At 46.0% G+C, this 17,999-nt stretch overlaps 1 protein-coding gene across 5 annotated transcripts in view; it reads left to right on the top strand.

Moving 5' to 3' along the window:
- osgn1 (oxidative stress induced growth inhibitor 1) overlaps positions 1-17,999 on the top strand; it is an 81,871-nt gene that overhangs the window by 9,466 nt on the left and 54,406 nt on the right. For 3 of the 5 annotated variants that reach the window (XR_009514168.1, XM_059981100.1, XM_059981101.1), the window contains exon 2: positions 346-397. The gene's annotated coding sequence lies outside the window, so the exon portion shown is untranslated. Of the gene's footprint in view, positions 1-87; positions 204-345; positions 398-1,118; positions 1,258-17,999 lie in introns of those variants that run through there. The other 2 variants (XM_059981099.1, XM_059981102.1) reach the window with 2 other exon arrangements.

The following is a 17,999-nucleotide window of genomic DNA, read 5'->3' as shown; positions in this document are numbered from 1 at the left end:
GGTGAATCCAGTCTTTCGGGCCGTGTTCCGCCAGTTTATTGGTCGAGCCACCGTTCCTTACGGCGCTGATTGGAGGAGCATCACGTCCATCATGTATGGTTGGGGGCGGGGCGGTCAGCAAGATCGGTATGCCCGGCAACGGCGGTTTTGGGCTTTGATGATGGAGGGACCGGGACCAGGGTGAGCCCCGGGCGGGGTATGAGGTAGGCTCAGAGCTGTTAATGCCCTGCCCTCCCCCGGGGTGTGCGCTCCGGTCACTGTGCGTGTGTCGTGCGCGTAGCGGGTCACCCCGGTAACGGGTTACGGGCCGCCGGTCTCACACGTGCCCTGATTGGTTCATTCCAGGTCAGCGCCGTCCGGCCGCGGCCCCGGCCCTCTCCGAGCACACAGCTGACCGGTAAGTTTCATTGACGGTTACTGAGGGGAGCTGACCCAAAAACTCAGCCTCGGCCGTGAGGGGAGAGGAGAGGAGAGGAGGGGGCGCGAGTGAGTGTGAGGGGAGAGGAGAGGAGGGGGCGCGAGTGAGTGTGAGGGGAGAGGGCACGAGTGAGTGAGGGGAGGGGAGAGGAGAGGGCGCAAGTGAGTGTGAGGGGAGGGGAGAGGAGAGGGCGCAAGTGAGTGAGGGGAGGGGAGAGGGCGCGAGTGAGTGTGAGGGGAGGGGAGAGGGCGCGAGTGATGGTGAAGGAGAGGACAGAGCGGGGGAGAGGTGAACGAGCGTGGGAGGCATATGTTCCTGTGGCGCCTTTTACCCGCCTTCCCATACATCCTCCACCAGCTACACCCCATCCTCCCTCCGCCACAACTTCCACTCCACTCCTTCTGCCACACGCTCCACTCCTCCCTCCCTTCCTCCCCTTCTCTCTCCATCCTCCACCCCAGCCTCCCCCTCTCTCTCCACCCACCTTCCCTCTCCTGTGTCCGCTCCCTACTTCCCTCTCCCATGCCTTCCCTTCCCCCTTCACCCCCCCCCCCCACCTGGTTTGCAGATGTTCTCTATGGGAGGTAACGATACCTGGTCTTTTGTATAACAGTGATGTGGTTAACTCATGATCTGCCTTCTAGCTTGGCCTACCTGTGTTTGAGGAGAGCAAGCAGCTGTGTGCAGTATCGTTGACCTTCACACCGATGTTCACATATAACAAAAGAATAAAAGAAAATTCTTGGTCTCAGCGAGGGAGCCTTAGGCTAATTTTGAGATTGCTTTTCTATCTTGTATCATGATGTTGTACTCAAGGGTTAAATGTTACCAGGTGTTGTGTAAGTACTGCTTTGTTTCACATATATCATAATGGTAGGAGGTGCTTAGTACGGAATGAATTTTTCTGCCCTGGCAGGAGTGAGCTCAGTCAGAGGGAATGTTTGTGAATGCCATGCCCTTTGCTGTGCTGGGGCAAAACCATTCAACTTATTTTCCTTTTTAGACAATAAGACATTGGAGTAGAATTAGACCATTGCCCTCTTCTTCCAGACTCCCCCCGCCATGGGAAGCATCCTTTCCACATCTATTTTGTCTAGGCCTTTCAACATTCAAAAGGTTTCAGTGAGCTTCCCCCCCCCCCCCCCCCCACCAATCATCCTAAATTCCACTGAGTACACACCCAGAGCTATCAAACATTCCTTGTATTTCCTTGTACTCTTTCATTCCCAGAATCATCCTTATGAACCTCCTCTGGACCCTCTCCAATGCCAGCACATCTTTTCTAAGATGAATGACCCAAAACTGTTCACAATACTCAAGGTGAGACCTCACCAGTGCCTTAAAAAACCTCAGCATCACATCCCTGCTCTTGTATTCTAGACCTCTTGAAATGAATGCTAACATTGCATTTGCCTTCCTCACCACCGACTCTACCTGCAAGTTAACCTATAGGGTGTTCTACACAAGGACTCCCAAGTCCTTATGCATCTCAGATTCCTGGATTTTCTCCCCGTTTAGAAAATAGTCTGTGCATTTATTTCTACTATCAAAGTGTATGACCATGCATTTTCCAACATTGTATTTCATTTGCCACTTTCTTACCTGATCTGTCTAAGTCCTTCTGCAGTCTGTTTCCTCAACACTACCTGTCCCTTGACCAATCTTCTTATCATATGCAAACTTGGCATCAAAGCCATCAATTCCATCATCTAAATCATTGATATATGGCATAAAAAGAAGCAGTCCCAACCCCAATCCCTGTGGAACATCACTAGTCACTGACAGTGAATGAGAAAAGGATCGTTTTATTCCCACTGGTTGCCTCCAGCCAATCACCCTATGCTCTAACTATGCCAGTAACTTCCCTGTAATTCCATGGGCTCTTAACTTGGGAAGCAGCCTCGTGTGGCAACTTGTCAAAGGCCTTCTGAAAGTCCAAGTATACAACATCCACTGCATCCCCTTTATCTACCCTACTTGTAATCTCCTCAAGAATTCCAACAGGTTCATCAGGCAGGATTTTCCCTGAAGGAAACCATGATGACTTTGTACTGTCTTGTCCTGTGTCATCAAGTGCTCCATCACCTCATCCTTAACAATTGACTCCCAACATCTTCCCAACCACTGAGGTCAGACTAACTGGTCTGTAATTTCCTTTCTGCTGCTTTCTTCCTTTCTTAAAGAGTGAAGTGACATTTGCAATTTTCCTGTCCTCTGGCACCATGCCAGAGTCCAATGTTGTTTTGAAAGATCACTACCAATGCCTCCACAGTCTCTTCCATTTCCTCTTTCAGAACCCTGAGGTGCAGTTCATGTAGTCCAGATGACTTTTGAACCCTTGGAGGTCTTTCAGCTTTTTGAGCACCTTTTCTCTTGTAATAGTAACTGCACTCACTTCTCTTCCCTCATACCCTTAAATCTTGCACACTGAAGGCTGATGCAAAGCACTCATTTAGTTCATCTTGTCCTCCCTCCTCCCCCCCCCCCCTTATTATTTCTCTGGCCTCATTTTCTAGTGGTCCTATATCCACTCTTATCTCTTTTTTCATATGCTTGAAAAAGCTTTTCCTATTGTTTACTAGCTTGCTTTTGTATTTCCCTTCCTAATGATTCTTTTAGTTACTCTCTGTAGGTTTTTTAAAGTTTTCCAATCCTCTTCCCGCTAATTTTTGCTTTGTTGTATGTCCTCCCTTTTGCTTTTACAATAGGTTTGACTTCCCTTGTCAGCCTCAGTTGTATTATTTTACCATTTGATTATTTCTTTGTTTATGGAATGTATCCATTCAGCACTTTCCTCATTTTTCTCAGAAACTCAAGCAAACCATTACTGTTCTGCTGTTATCCCTGCTGGCATCTCCAAATTACTTTGGCCAAATCCTCTCTCATACCACTGTAACTCCATTGGAATACTGCTGCATCAGACTTTACTTTCTCTTTTTACAGACTTGAAAAAGCTTTTACTATCCACCTTGATATTCTTTGCTAGCTTGTTTGCATATTTCATTTTTCCCTCCTAATCATTCTTTTAGTTGCTCTTTGTAGGTTTTTAAACACTTCCCTATCCTCTGTCTTACCACTAATTTTTGCTTTGTTATATGCCCTCTCTTTGGCTTTACATTCCCTTGTCAGCCACTGTTTTGCCATTTGAGTATTTCTTTGTTTTTGTAACACATTTATCTTGCAACTTCCTCATTTTTCCCAGAAGCTCATTGCTGCCCTGCTGTCATCCTTGCCAGCAGCTCCTTCCAATTTACTTTGACCAATTCCTCTCTCATACCACTATTAATGTCTCCTATGTCGGATGTTACTTTCTCCCTATCAAATTTCAGGTTGAACTCAATCATATTGTGATCACTCTCTCCTAAGGTCTCCTTCTTTTACCTTAAGCTTCCTAATCACACCACCAGCTCATTACATAATACCCAAATCAGTATAGCTGATCACCTAATAGGCCCAATGACAAACTGCTTTAAAAAGCCATCTTGAGGGCATTCAACAAACTCACTCTCTTGAGATCCATTACCAGGCTGATTTTCCCAATTGATTTGTATGGATCTGTATGTTAAAATCTCCCATAACTATCATAAAATTGCCCTCTTGATACACCTTTTCTATTTTCTGTTGTAATCTGTATTTCACATCCCAGCTACTTCCGGTAATTCCCTCCCTCTCCCTTCCCCAATCCCACTTTCACTCTGCCTCCTCTTCCAGCTGCCTATCACCTCTCTCATGATTCTGCCTTCTTCTACTACCCATAGTGCTTTCCCCTTACATTCCTTCTTCACCTTTCCTGCCTATCCCCTCCCTGCTTCCCCTCCCCCATCCCTTGATCTTTCCTCTGATTGGTTTTTCACCTGGCACCTACCAGCCTTCTTCCCACCTTCCCTCCAGGGCTCCTTCCCCTCCCTCTTCAGTCCTGATGAAGGGTCTCGGTCCGAAACGTTGACTGCTTTTGTTTCCATCGATGCTGCCTGACCTGCTGAGTTCCTCCAGCTTGTTTGTACGTGTTAATTTGACCACAGCATCTGCAGTGTACTTTGTGTTTACTGTCTGGATGTTGTACATAACTGCCTTCGGGTTCCTTTTACTCTTCTAGTTTTTTAACTCAACCCACAAGGATTCAAGATCTTCCAATCCTATGTCACATCTTTCTACTGATTTGATGTTATTCTTTACCAGCAGAGCCACACCACCCCCTCTGCCTACCTTCCTATCCCTCCGATATATCATATAACCTTGGACATTCAGCTCCCTGCTGCAACCATCCGTCAGCCACAATTCAGTGATAGGCACAGCATCATACCTAATGACCTATAATGATGCAACAAAATTGTCCACCTTATTTCTTACACTTCGTGCATTGAGACAAAACACTTTTAGTACTTAGGCCAGTTTAATGCCATGGGGTGAGTTTAGTCATTAATTCGAGGTTAATGACTGATAGAAGACTCATTCAATACGTACAGGCACAGCTGTTCTAGTTCGACGTCCTGCTCGACTCTCGAAAGTGCAGTGAACAAATGAGATGGGTTTCTTGTGGTATTGTACCTTCAGCGCTGCTGCGCTGTGAAAAAGTGTTAATGGCATTATGCTGGAAGAGAAGTTCAAAGTAAATTTATTATAAAAATATATACAGGATATGTCAAATATACTACCCTGAGGGCCTACCAGAAACTTTCACCTAGTTTCCAGATTTGAAAGTATTAAAAATATTTATTACTTATTGCAACGGGTGTGAGTGGCAGTCCCACGGGTGAAGGTACTCACTGTGTTGCAGAGGAGGGAGCTGAGGCCCACTGTTGGTCAGGGATGTAGCATCCATCTGTCTCCATTTTCCCAGGGCAGTACAATTTGGAGAACAAGCTGTTGCCCATGCAGCAGGCTGCCCCTCGCCATGGGAAAGACAGAAACCGATACAGTTTGGCACAGCATTGCCAGTCAGCATTGAACTCAAAGTAGGACTGTCGTAGGGACTCCATCTCCAGAGTTTTCCTCAGGGTTTACTCCTGAAGCCTTCCACATGAAGGGATATAACCGCAAGGCAGCTTAGGTTTGACAGCAGAGTTTCTTTCTTCCAGATGAGTTGCCAATTATAACTGAAACAATGGAGTATTAAGGCGCCAGTAACTCGACTTTGCTCTTTTCCTGTCAGTAGAAATGGTTCCATCAGTGCTGTTGGGAAAGGGGGTTATGATGAAGGATCTCACACTGTACTGTTGGGGAGGGGGTTATGATGAAGGATCTCACACTGTACTGTTGGGGAGGGGTTATGATGAAGGATCTCACACTACTGTTGGGGAGGGGTTATGATGAAGGATCTCACACTGTACTGTTGGGGGTTATGATGAAGGATCTCAGACTGTACTATTGGGGGGTTATGATGAAGGATCTCACACTGTACTGTTGGGGAGGGGGTTGTGATGAAGGATCTCACACTACTGTTGGGGAGGGGTTATGATGAAGGATCTCACACTACTGTTGGGGAGGGGTTATGATGAAGGATCTCACACTACTGTTGGGGGTTATGATGAAGGATCTCAGACTGTACTATTGGGGGGTTATGATGAAGGATCTCACACTACTGTTGGGGAGGGGGTTATGATGAAGGATCTCAAACTGTACTGTTGGGGGGTTATGATGAAGGATCTCACACTGTACTGTTGGGGGGTTATGATGAAGGATCTCACACTGTACTGTTGGGGGGTTATGATGAAGGATCTCACACTTTACTGTTGGGGAGGGGGTTATGATGAAGGATCTCACACTGTACTGTTGGGGAGGGGGTTATGATGAAGGATCTCACACTGTACTGTTGGGGAGGGGGTTATGATGAAGGATCTCTCACTACTGTTGGGGAGGGGGTTATGATGAAGGATCTCACACTGTACTGTTGGGAAGGGGGTTATGTTGAAGGATCTCACACTACTATTGGGGGGTTATGATGGATCTCACACTACTGTTGGGGGGTTTATGATGAAGGATCTCACACTGTACTGTTGGGGAGGGGGTTGTGATGAAGGATCTCACACTACTGTTGGGGAGGGGTTATGATGAAGGATCTCACACTACTGTTGGGGAGGGGTTATGATGAAGGATCTCACACTGTACTGTTGGGGGTTATGATGAAGGATCTCAGACTGTACTATTGGGGGGTTATGATGAAGGATCTCACACTACTGTTGGGGAGGGGGTTATGATGAAGGATCTCACACTGTACTGTTGGGGAGGGGGTTATGATGAAGGATCTCACACTGTACTGTTGGGGAGGGGTTATGATGAAGGATCTCACACTACTGTTGGGGGGTTTATGATGAAGGATCTCACACTACTGTTGGGGGTTTATGATGAAGGATCTCACACTGTACTGTTGGGAAGGGGTTATGATGAAGGATCTCACACTACTGTCGGGGAGGGGGTTATGATGAAGGATCTCACACTACTGTTGGGGAGGGGGTTATGAAGGATCTCACACTACTGTTGGGGAGGGGGTTATGATGAAGGATCTCACACTACTGTTGGGAGGGTTTATGATGAAGGATCTCACACTGTACTATTGGACCCCTACTCTGTGATTTTTGTAAATGACGTGGATGAGGAAGTGGAGGGATGGGTTAGTAAGTTTGCTGATGAACAAAGGCTGGATGTGTTGTGGAGAGTGTGGAGGGCTGTCAGAGGTTACAGCAGGACATTGATAGGATGCAAAACTGGGCTGTGAAGTGGCAGATAGAGTTCAACCCAGATAAGTGTGAAGTGGTTCATTTTGGTAAGTCGAATATAATGGCAGAATATAGTATTAATGGTAAGACTCTTGGCAGTGTTGGAGGATCAGAGGGATCTTGGGGTCTGAATCCATAGGATGCTCAAAGCAGCTGCGCAGGTTGACTCAGTGGTTAAGAAGCCGTACAGTGTATTGGCCTTCATCAAACGTGGAATTGAATTCAGGAGCTGAGATGTAATGAGGTAATGTTGCAGCTATCTGGGACCCTGGTCAAACCCCACTTGGAGTACTGTGCTCAGTTCTGGTCGCCTCATAGAAACATAGAAGCCCTACAGCACAGTACAGGTCCTTCAGCCCACACAGTTGTGCCGAGCATGTCCCTACCTTAGAAATGACTAGGCTTACCTATAGCCCTCTATTTTACTAAGCTCCATGTACCTATCCAAAAGTCTCGTAAAAGACCCTATCGTATCTGCCTCCACCACCGTTGCCAGCAGCCATTCCACGCACTCACCACTCTCCGAGTAAAAAGCTTACCCCTGACATCTCTTCTGAACCTACTCCCCAGCACCTTAAACCTGTGTCCTCTTGTGGCAACCATCTCAGCCCTGGGAAGAAGCCTCTGACTATCCACACGATCGATGCCTCTCATCATGTTATACAACTCTATCAGGTCAAGCTCCAAAGAGAAAAGGCCGAGTTCACTATTCTCATAACGCATGCTTCCCGATCTAGGCAACATCCTTGTAAATCTCCTCTGCACCATTTCTATAGTTTCCACATCTTTCCTGTAGTGAGGCGATCAGAAATGAGCACTGTACTCCAAGTGGGGTCTGACCAGGGTCTTATATAGATGCAACATTACCTCTCGGCTCCTAAATTCAATTCCACGATTGATGAAGGCCAATACGTCGTAATCCTTAACCACAGAGTCAACCTGCGCAGCTGCTTTGAGCATCTTAAGCACTCGGACCCCAAGATGCCTCTGATCCTCCGCACTGCCAAGTGTCTTACCATTAATACTGTATTCTACCATAATATTTGAGCTACCAAAATGAACCGCTTCACACTTATCTCGGTTGAACTCCATCTGCCACTTCTCAATCCAGTTTTGCATCTTATAAGTGTCCCTCTGTAACCTCTGACAGCCCTCCACACTATGCACAACACCTCCAACCTTTGTGTCATCAGCAAACTTACTAACCCATCCCTCCACTTCCTCATCCAGGTCACTTATTAAAAATCACAAAGAGTAAGGATCCCAGAACAGATCCCCGAGGCACTCCACTGGTGACCGACCTCCATGCAGAATATGACCCGTCTACAACCACTCTTTGCCTTCTGTGGACAAGCCACTTCTGGATTCACAAAGCAATGTCCCCTTGGATCTCATGCCTCCTTACTTTCTCAATAAACCTTGCATGGGATACCTTAGCAAATTCCTTGCTGTAATTCATATACACTACACCTACTGCTCTTCCTTCATCACTGTGTTTAGTCACATCCTCAAAGTTCAATCAGTCTCGTAAGGCACAACCTGACCTTGACAAAGCCATGCTGACTATTCCTAATCATATTATACCTCTCCAAATGTTCATAAATCCTGCCTCTCAGCACTGACTGGTCTGTACTACAGGAAGGATGTGGAAGCCATAGAAAGGGTGCAGAGGAGATTTATAAGGATGTTGCCTGGATTGGGGAGCATGCCTTATGAGAATAGGTTGAGTGAATTCGGCCTTTTCCCCTTGGAGCACGACCTGTTAGAGGTGTATAAGGTGATAGGTATTGATCGTGTGGATAGTCAGAGGCTTTTTCCTGAAGGGGAAATGGTTGCCACAAGAGGACAAGATTTAAGGTGCTGGGGAGTAGGTACAGAGGAGATGTCAAGAGTAAGATTTTTATTCAGAGAGTGGCAAATGGAGTGGGCTGCTGGCACCGGTGGTGGAGGCGGATATAATAGGGTCTTTTAAGAGACTTTTGGATAGGTACATGGAGCTTAGTAAAGTAGAGGGCTGTAAGTAAGCCTAGTAATTTCTAAGTTAGGGACATGTTCAGCACAACTTTGTGGGCCAAAGGACCTGTATTGTGCTGTAGGTTTTCCATGTTTCTTTATGTTATGAAATTTGTTGTTTTAAGGGTCCTTAATGATGAATGCTACCTTTATAGAGGTATTACCTTTTGAAGATGTCCTGAGTGGTGGGAAGGCTAGTGTCCATGATGGAGTTGATTGAGTTTACAGCTGGTTGCGGGCTTTTTCAATCTTGTGCATTGGAGCCTTCATACCAGGCAGTGATGCTCTCCGTAGTAGATTTGTAAAAATATGCTAAAGACTTCAAAGACATACAAACCTCTTCAAACTTCTAATGACATCTAGCCACTGGCATGCCTTCTTTGTAATTGCATCAATGTATTATATCCTCTGAGATGTCGACACCCAGGAACTTAAAGCTGCTGACCCCTTAATGAGGACTGATGTGTGCTCTCCCAAGTCCCCATCCTGAAATTCACAGTCAGTTCCTTGGTCTTGCTGATGTTGAGTGCAAGGTTGCTGTTGCAATGCCACTCAACCAGCCTATCTGTGTCATTCATAGAACATAGAATAGTACAGCACATTACAGGCCCTTCGGCCCACAATATTGTGCTGACCCTCAAACCCTGCCTCCCATATAAACCCCCCACCTTAAATTCCTCCATATACCTGTTCAGTAGTCTCTTAAACTTCACTAGTGTATCTGCCTCCACCACTGACTTAGGCAGTGCATTCCATGCACCAACCACTCTCTGAGTGAAAAACCTTCCTCTAATATCCCCCTTGAACTTCCCTCCCCTTACCTTAAAGCCATGTCCTCTTATATTGAGCAGTGGTGCCCTGGGGAAGAGGCGCTGGTTGTCCACTCTGTCTATTTCTCAATATCTTGATCATGCCTCCTCTCATCCTCCTCCTCCTCTCCAAAGAGTAAAGCCCTAACTCCCTTAATCTCTGATCATAATCCATACTCTCTAAACCAGGCAGCATCCTGGTAAATCTCCTCTGTACCCTTTCCAATGCTTCCACATCCTTCCTATAGTGAAGCGACCAGAACTGGAAACAGTACTCCAAGTGTGGCCTAACTAGAGTTTTATAGAGCTGCATCATTACATCGCTTCTCTTAAACTCTATCCCTCGACTTATGAAAGCTAACACCCCATAAGCTTTCTTAACTACCCTATCTACCTGTGAGGCAACTTTCAGGGATCTGTGGACATGTACCCCCAGATCTCTCTGCTCCTCCACACTACCAAGTATCCTCCCATTTACTTTGTACTCTGCCTTGGAGTTTGTCCTTCCAAAGTGTACCACCTCACACTTCTCCGGGTTGAACTCCATCTGCCACTTCTCAGCCCACTTCTGCATCCTATCAATGTCTGTCTGCAATCTTCAACAATCCTCAACACTATCTACAACACCACCAACCTTTGTGCCATCTGCAAACTTGCCAACCCACCCTTCTACCCCCACATCCAGGTCGTTAATAAAAATCACAAAAAGTAGAGGTCCCAGAACAGATCCTTGTGGGACACCACTAGCCATAACCCTCCAATCTGAATATACTCCCTCCACCATGACCCTCTGCCTTCTGCAGGCAATTCTGAATCCACTTTGCCAAACTTCCCTGGATCCCATGCCTTCTGACTTTATGAATAAGCCTACCGTGTGGAACCTTGTCAAATGCCTTACTAAAATCCATGTAGATCACATCCACTACATTACCCTCATCTTTATGCCTGGTCACCTCCTCAAAGAACTCTATCAGGCTTGTTAGGCATGATCTGCCCTTCACAAAGCCATGTTGACTGTCGCTGATCAGACCGTGATTCTCTAAATGCCCATAGATCCTATCTGTTAAGAATCTTTTCCAACAGCTTTCCCACCACAGATGTAAGGCTCACTAGTCTATAATTACCTGGACTACCCCTACTACCTTTTCTGAACAAGGGGACAACATTCACCTCTCTCCAATCCTCCGGTACCATTCCCGTGGACAACGAGGACATAAAGATCCTAGCCAGAGGTTCAGCAATCTCTGCCCTTGCCTCGTGGAGCAGCCTGGGGAATATTCCGTCAGGCCCCGGGGACTTATCCATCCGAATGTATTTTAACAACTCCAACACCTCCTCTCCCTTAATATCAACATGCTCCAGAACATCAACCTCACTCATATTGTCCTCACCGTCATCAAGTTCCCTCTCAGTGGTGAATGCCGAAGAGAAGTATTCATTGAGGACCTCGCTCACTTCCACAACCTCCAGGCACATCTTCCCACTTTTATCTCTAATCGGTCCTACCTTCACTCTTGTCATCCTTTTGTTCATCACATAATTGAAGAATGCTTTGGGGTTTTCCCTTACCCTATTCGCCAAGGCCTTCTTATGCCCCCTTCTTGCTCTTCTCAGTACCTTCTTTAAGCTCCTTTCTTGCTACCCTATATTCCTCAATAGACCCATCTGATCCTTGCTTCCTAAACCTCATGTATGCTGCCTTCTTCCACCTGACTAGATTTTCCACTTCACTTGTCACCCATGGTTCCTTCACCCTCCCATCCTTTATCTTCCTCAGCGGAACAAATTTATCCCTAACATCCTGCAAGATAGCCAGAAACATCGACCACATGTCCATAGTATATTTCCCTGCAAAAACATCATCCCAATTCACAACCTCAAGTTCTAGCCTTCTAGCCTCATAATTTGCCCTTCCCCAATTAAAAATTTTCCTGTCCTCTCTGATTCTATCCTTTTCCCTGAGAATGCTAAAGGTCAGGAAGCGGTGATTACTCTCACCCAGTGACAGATCTGTGACCTGACCTTGTTCGTTACCTAATACTAGATCTAGTATGGCATTCCCCCTAGTCGGCCTGTCAACATACTGTGACAGGAATCCATCCTGGACACACTTAACAAATTCTGCCCCATCTAAACCCTTAGAACTAATCAATTGCCAATCAATATTAGGGAAGTTAAAGTCACCCATGATAACAATCCTGTTATTTTTGCACCTTTCCAAAATCTGCCTCCCAATCTGCTCCTCGGTATCTCTGCTGCTACCAGGGGGCCTATAGAATACCCCCAATAAAGTAACTGCTCCCTTCCTGTTCCTGACTTCCACCCGTACTGACTCAAAAGAGGTTCCTGCTACATTACCCTCCCTTTCTGCAGCTTACTTATGCCTCCCTGTCACCAGCTGACATTCTGTCAAGGATAATGGTTCATCGATGAATATATGTGGGTTGTGATGATAATGTTTCATAACGTTGTTTTCTGTAGTGAATTAGACTTGTGAAAACATGGTATGACAAAATGAGTTCAATTTCTGCGTTCAATGCCCTTGTAGCCAAAGCGATAAATCAGACTGTAGTCACAACATTGAATCCAGTCCAAGATGTGAAGACCAAGTCAATGCAGAACAGGCTTCTGGAGATGAATAAAAAGCTTCAGATCCTGTAAAGTGGAAAGTAATGAAGAAAATTCTGGCAACACTCACAGGCCAGGAGCTGCTTATTTGTTTCTCCATAGTTGCTGCCTGATTTGCTGAGTGTTGCCAGCATTTTCTGATTGAGGTTATGAAGATAGGAGAGTTCTCAAATAGTAGAAGCAATGCGCAGTGCTCAGACAAATTCTCACCTCTCATTCAAATGATGTTGTATCCCTCCATTCCTTGCTTGTTTGCCCATGTCTTAAATGTTGCTCTCATATCTGCTTTCATTCACCACTCCTCCTGGAAGTAAGTCTAGACCCGAGGCCTCCTGTCCCATGATCCTTTCCCTTCTCCAGCTCTGTATCACTTTCACCAATCACCTTTCCAGCTCTTAGCTTCATCTGGTCTTCTCCTATCATTTCGCATTTCCCCCTCCCCCCACTACTTTCAAATCTCTTACTATCTTTCAGTTAGTCCTGATGAAGGGTCTTGGCCCGAAACGTCGACAGCGCTTCTCACTATAGATGCTGCCTGGCCTGCTGTGTTCCACTAGCATTTTGTGTGTGTTGTTGTCCATATTACCCATGTTTACTTTATCTTTTGTCCCGCTTGGTGGTGCAATAATATCAGTGCCGGACTCCAGAGCGAATGTTCCCAAGTTCAAATCCAAGTCCTGTTGAGCATTGAGCTAACCACTCAGCCTCATAAAAACAAAAGTAGCTTGTTCTGGAAACACTGTCAAAAGACAGTGCCCCAATAACTTCTCTGCTGAGTTAAGGGCTATTCTTCTTCTTTATCTTTTTAAAAACACCTGCTTTGCACATCTGTTTGAAACTTCTCCCCTCTCACCTGAAAGCAATGCCTTCTAGTATGTGTCATTTCTACCCTGGGCAAAAGACTGATGATCTACTTCATCGATGGCTCTCATTATTTTATAAACTTCGATCAAGTCCCCCCTCCCCACAGCCTCAGATTCTCCAGAGAAATCAAACCATTTGTCCAGAATCAGAATTGGGTTTATTCTCACTGGAAATTTGTTAACTTAGCAGCAGCAGTTCAATGCAATACATAGAACCATAGAACACTACAGCACAGTACAGGTCCTTCAACCCTCCATGTTGTGCTGACCCATGTAATCCTTAAAAAAGTACCAAACCCACACTACCCCATAACCCTCTATTTTTCTATCATCCATGTGCCTGTCCAACAGGCTCTTAAATACCCCTAATGTTTTAGCCTCCACCACCATCCCTGGCAAGTCATTCCAGGCACTCACAATCCTCTGTGCGAATAAATAAATAAATAAATAAATAGATAGATAGATAGATAAATAGATTAAAAAAAATGAAAAATAATTTACCCCTGATGTCTCCCCTAAACTTCCCTCCCTTAATTTTGTACATATGCCCTCTGGTGTTTGCTATTATCCTACCAGCTCTGCTAACCTTGCTTCATATGAATTATTCTCCAATCCAGGCAACATCCTGGTAAATCTCCTCTGCACCCTCTCCGTAGCTTCCACATCCTTCCTATAATGAGGTGACCAGAATTGAACACAATACTCTAAGTGCGGTCTCACCAGAGATTTGTAGAGTTGCAACATGATCTCTACTCTTGAACTCAATCCCTCTGTTTATGAAGCCTAGCATCCCATAGGCCTTCTTAACTACCCTATCAACCTGCGTAGTGACCTTGAGGGATGTATGAATTTGAACCCCAAGGTCCCTTTGTTCATCCACACTCTTAAGTAACTGACCGTTAATCCTGTACTCAGTCTTCTGGTTTGTCCTTCCAAAATGCATCACCTCACACTTATCCGGATTGAACTCCATCTGCCATTTTTCTGCCCAACTCTGCAGCCTGTCCATATCCTCTTGTAACCTTTGACAACCTGCAGTTCCATCTACAACTCCTCCAATCTTCGTGTCATCCGCAAACTTAATCACCCATCCTTCCGCCTCTACATCGATTTCTCCTCATAGGTTACCCCCTTCATCTCTGGAATCAACATGGTGAACCTCCTCTGCACTGCCTCCAAAGCCAGTATATCTTTCCTCAAGTATGAAGACCAGAACTGCACACAGTATCCAGGTGTGGTCTCACCAGTACCCTGTACAGTTGCAGCATGACCTCCCTGCTCTTGAATTCAATCCCCCTAGCAATGAAGGCCAACATTCTGTTTGCCTTCTTAATAACCTGTTGACCTGCAAGCCAACTGCTTGCGATTCATGCACAAGCACTCCCAAGTCCCTCTGCACAACAGCATGCTGCAGTCTTTCACCATTTAAATAATAATCTGCTCTTTTATTATTCCTTCCAAAGTGGATGATCTCGTAATTACCAATGTTGTATTCTATCTGCCAGACCTTGGCCCACTCACTTAACCTATATATATCCTTCCGCAGACTCTCCACATCCTCTGTACAATCTGCTTTTCCACTCAGTTTAGTGTCATCAGCAAACATTGGCCTGAGGTGGAATGTATACCGCTATCAAAATGATCCCAGAAATCCCCCATTGTAGATAAAATGGATGGCACTTAACTACTAGATATTCCAGGTCTGGTGAGCAGAATTGGGACAACACTGATATATTCGTGCACCAAGAGGAGTTGATCATGAGGCATACTCCTTCACCTCTGCTTTTGAGAGACTTCTATAGATCTATCCTGACAGTGTATAGTAAACCCGTCAATCTGAATTGTTGTATCCTGTATGGAAGGGGTTAACAAGGATTCCGTGGAGAAAAAGGACACATGTAGTCCTAATGTCCCTTTCATTCAGCACCCTAGCTTTGAGATCATCAATTTTATTCATCACAGACTGCACGTTTGCCAGCCAGATAGTTGGCATTGGGAGTTTAAAACCCCGTTTCCTTAAACACACTTGTATCCCTGACCTGCAGCCAAGTTTCTTATGTGGAATCCGGCAAAGAGTACATTGACATTTAGGGTCCCAATTTGACTGCGCTTCTCCCTATAGATGCTGTCTGGCCTGCTGTGTTCCACCAGCATTTTGTGTGTGTTGTTTGAATTTCCAGCATCTGCAGATTTCCTCGTGTTTGCACATTGACAATTGGTTTTGTTTCTGTCAGTTTTAAGTAATGATAGTTCATTTAATCACATTAAGACATCTTTGTTAACTGTACTGACCTTGGAACCAGTTGTGTTTTTAGCTGTATCAGGCTGAAACAAGAATATTTAATCATATCGATTGAGAGTTCTGCTGCCACATGAGTCCAACCTCTCCTTATAACTAGTACTCTCAAATCCAGGGAACATCCTGCTGAATCTCTTCAAAGCCTCCACACCTTCCTGTAATGCAGTGACCAAAACTGCACACGATACACCAGATAAGGTCTAACCAAATTTTTATATGCTGTAATGTGACCTCCAACTTTTATACTCAACATCCTGACTAATGAATGCAAGTCTGTCATACCACCCTAACTACTGTGTTAACACTTTCAGTAAGCGATGGATTTGGGTACTGGGATCCTTCTGTCCATCAGTGCTCCAAAAGCTCTGGCCAGTTGGTTGGCACAGGTTTTCAGGTTTCAAGTACTGTATACTTACATGTACTTACTCTTTTGAAAGAGGACAGCGAGGCTTTGAGAGGAAGTGCAGCGGCAGCCATTTTCAAATTGTCCAATTGCGTCTCAGATCGGAGTTCTGAGAGGCGGGACTGCGCAGGTGCGTGAAGGAGGCCTGGGAAGGAGAGAAGATATAAAAAGAACGCAGCCTTAAGAAGCGGGCAGCTTTGTTTGTGGGCAGCGGAGTGCGCCGAGAGCAGAGTGTAGGGCTTGGGCTCGGGGGCTTAGGCGGTAGAGGACACAGTAGGCTTATCTTTTAGTTCTTGTTATTTTCAGTTATTCAGGAAGTATGAGTGTGAGGGCAGCTTGTTGTTCTCGGTGTCGGATGTGGGAAGACCTGGAGTCTCCGAGCCTCCCGGACGTCCACATCTGCGCCAGGTGCACCGAACTGCAGCTCCTGAGGGACTGAGTTAGGGAACTGGAGCTGCAGCTTGATGACCTTCGCCTGGTCAGGGAGAGTGAGGAGGTGATAGAGAGGAGTTACAGGCAGGTGGTCACTCCGGGGCCACGGGAGGCAGATAGGTGGGTCATGGTCAGGAAGGGGAAGAGGCAGGTACTAGAGAGTACCCCAGTGGCTGTACCCCTTGACAATAAGTACTCATGTTTGAGTACTGTTGGGGGGGGGGGGGGGGGGGGACAGCCTACCTGGTGGAAGTGACAGTGGCCGGGCCTCCGGCACAGAGGACGGCCCTGTAGCTCAGAAGGGTAGGGATAGAAGAAAGGACCGTAGTAATAGGGGACTCGATAGTCAGAGGTTCAGACAGGCGGTTCTGTGGAGGTGATCGGGAGTCACTGATGGTAATTTGCCTCCCTGTTGTCAGGGTTCGGGACGTTACTGATCGCGTCGAAGATATCCTGAAGTGGGAGGGTGAGGAGCCAGAGGTCGTGGTACATGTAGGTACCAATGACATAGGTAGGAAAGGGGAAGAGGTCCTGAAACGAGAGTATAGGGAGTTAGGAAGGCAGTTAAGAAGAAGGACCGCAAAGATAGTAATCTCGGGATTACTGCCTGTGCCATGCGACAGTGAGAGTAGGAATAGAATTAGGTGGAGGATGAAAGCGTGGCTGTGGGATTGGAGCAGGGGGCAGGGATTCAAGTTTCTGGATCATTGGGACCTCTTCTGGGGCAGGCGTGACCTGTTCAAGAAGGACGGGTTACACTTGAATCCTGGGGGGACCAATATCCTAGCGGGGAGGTTTGCTAGGGCTACAGGGCAGACTTTAAACTAGTAAGATGTGGGGGCGGGAATCAATTTGAGGAAACTATGGGAGAGGAGGTTAGTTCACCAGTAGAGCAAGTAAATAGACAGTGTGTGAGGGAGGAAAGGCAGGTGATGGAGAAGGGATGCGCTCAGCCCGAAGATGTAGGGGAGAAGAAAGAAAAGGATAATAAATTTGAATGCATTGTTAGGGATGAAAAGAGAGGAGGAGGTGGAGAGTATCTTAAATGTATCAATTTTAACGCTAGGAGCATTGTAAGAAAGGTGGATGAGCTTAAAGCGTGGATTGATACCTGGAATTATGATGTTGTAGCTATTAATGAAACATGGTTGCAGGAAGGGTGTGATTGGCAACTAAATATTCCTGGATTTAGTTGCTTCAGGTGTGATAGAGTAGGAGAGGCCAGAGGAGGAGGTGTTGCATTGCTTGTCCGAGAAAATCTTATGGCGGTGCTTTGGAAGGATAGATTAGAGAGCTCCTCTAGGGAGACTATTTGGGTGGAATTGAGGAATGGGAAAGGTGTAGTAACACTGATAGGAGTGTATTATAGGCCACCTAATGGGGCGCGTGAGTTGGAAGAGCAAATGTGTAAGGAGATA

The sequence above is a fragment of the Hypanus sabinus genome, chromosome 9 (assembly GCF_030144855.1).
Source record: "Hypanus sabinus isolate sHypSab1 chromosome 9, sHypSab1.hap1, whole genome shotgun sequence".
Lineage (NCBI taxonomy): Eukaryota > Metazoa > Chordata > Chondrichthyes > Myliobatiformes > Dasyatidae > Hypanus > Hypanus sabinus.
Note: the sequence above shows the minus strand (reverse complement) of the source record. Positions and strands in the feature narration are given on the sequence as shown.